The following is a 2,385-nucleotide window of genomic DNA, read 5'->3' as shown; positions in this document are numbered from 1 at the left end:
AAAAGTGCATGTTCATAATCTGTCCATGATATCTCACTATCAGGGTGTGTTCATAAACATAGTTATTAGTGGTATCCTTAAGATTTGTTTTCGAATGCAAAAGGCCAACAAAGTATAAATAACCCTTTTTATGTCAGACATTGCAGAAAGCTGATAGTAATAAATCAGAAATAAAAAGAGATGGACCATTCAGCCTAAGTGTAGGGTCCTTAGAGTATGCAATATACTGCTAGAATACCTTCTATGTTGTTTGTATTAATAATTAAGAAGAAATTGATATATCTTTAAAATAATCACAAAGTAATTCTTTGTGGCAGCAATTGACACCTATTTAGATGAATATGAATCTTACATGGCTGAGATAAAGCCTTTCACAGACAAATTAGAAGATGAAATTTTCCTATTATCACTAAGGTTTCCAAGGTGGCTTGGTATAGAAATCAAGCTTCTCTCTCTACAGTATTTCTTCTATATTCTCTGACTAATGTATACCTGATAAGGTAGTATGTAGTGCGATAGTGGCCCAAAAAGTTGGGTAAGATATCTTCTCTTTTTTGATGAAATTTTAAAAGAGAGACATAATTAGCTTGAGTAGAAATATTGAAGGCAGCCTGGGCCGTAGTTGGCAGGATGATATTGCAGGAAAAACACTATTCCTATTTGCTGATTAGCTGTCCAGCATGGCGGGCTGGAGCTAATAAAGCAGTGTGAGGAAAAAGCCAGGTGGAGAGTGGATTCAGATTTGTCACGCTGCAGAGAATAAGGGTAGGAGTGGATGGGAAGAGGAAGAAAAGACAATGACGGGAAAAAGAACATCTTGCATCTGAGAGATGAGACAAAGAGTGGGCAGACATTTTCCACTCGTGTAATGGAACGATGGCAGTCTTTAGAACTGAAAAAAATGTGTTTGAACTGATATGACAGTTTTTAGAACTGAAAAGATGTGTTTCTATTTACAAACTATTATCTTAGAAATATTATTAAGTGTATCTTTGGGCTTCTTGTATATAAAATAAGAATGCAACTTACTTATTTTGTTAGAAATGAATTATTTGAGGTATCTTATATTATTCAGGATGAAATTAATGCTCAGTAATTATCTTTTAGTCTCTGCTGTCTAGTAAAGAAAATAATTAAAATACATAGACAACTGTGACAAGATAAAAGAGAAGGCTCATAGAAATTATGAGTTGAAATTTCACATTACATGGGAAAATCAAAAACATAACCAGATTTGGGGATGGTAAGATGATTCAATGTTAAGAATGCTTGCTGTTCTTACAGAGGAATCAGAATTAGTTCTCAGCACCCATATCATGTTTCACAGATATCTGTAGCTTTAGGTCCAGGGGAACTAATGCTTTCTTCTGGCATCTAAGGTCACTGCATAGTTCATGAAGTTAGGTCAGGTGAAAATTGCAGAAAAAACAGAAGGCTGAATCAGAAAAAATGAATTAGTAGCTCATGGCATTATCCGCATCAACTCAAAGTAGAGATTGTAACAAAACTATCAATCAGAGGTAACTGTGAGGTTTGAGCACTCAAGTGTAGGTTGCTTAGTAGAACGATCACAGTGAGGATACAAACAAGGAGCTGAAGGAAGTTAGGATTTTTCTTTTTCTTTTCCTTTATTTTTTTTATTGGATATTCTATTTATTTACAGTAGAGATGTTATCCCCTCTCCCCTTTTCCCCTCCCTAGAACTCCCTATTCTATACCCTCTCTTCCTTTATACTTTTATACCATTTGATTACATGCGTGTATTAAGGTCAGTTCTAGGTTGAGGGTCTAGCAATACAATAGATGCAAACAGTCGAGGAACAGGCAATACAATAGACACAAATAGTTGATGAAAAAGCAAGGCATTAAACCCAATTATGCAAACACTAAAAGCTTATCAGGATGACCAAAGTATTTGAGCCTACTTCTCTATACTAGCCCAAGGTCATTTTCATGTCTGAAGCTAACTTCCTTGTTCTAGCCTAATATTTAGATTCCTGTCTGAAATTACTTCTTTGTTCTAGGCTAATATTTAGATTACTGTCTGAAATTACTTCATTTTTCTAGCCTAATATTTAGATTCTTGCCTGAGATTACTTATTTGTTGTAGCCTATGATTTAGATTCCTACCTGAAATTACTTCTTTGTTCTAGTCTAATGTCAGATTCTTGCTTGAAGCCTACTTCCTTATCCTTGGCCAATGTCATAATTCTGCCAAGCAGTCCATTTCCTTGTACTTGGCCCATGTCAGCTTCTTGCTAGTCAGCTCCAAAGTCTCTCCACCTCTCCCTCTTTTTTATTTTGTTAACAAGACTGAGCCTGTCTTAGGTTGTTCTGAGAAGAATGCCTTCCTTATCCATCATGGAATATGCATTATCAAAGGCA

Source organism: Grammomys surdaster, unplaced genomic scaffold, assembly GCF_004785775.1.
Source record: "Grammomys surdaster isolate TR1022 unplaced genomic scaffold, NIH_TR_1.0 256, whole genome shotgun sequence".
NCBI classification, from domain to species: Eukaryota; Metazoa; Chordata; class Mammalia; order Rodentia; family Muridae; genus Grammomys; species Grammomys surdaster.
The sequence above is the reverse complement of the archived record's forward strand: the minus strand, read 5'-3'. Positions refer to the sequence as shown.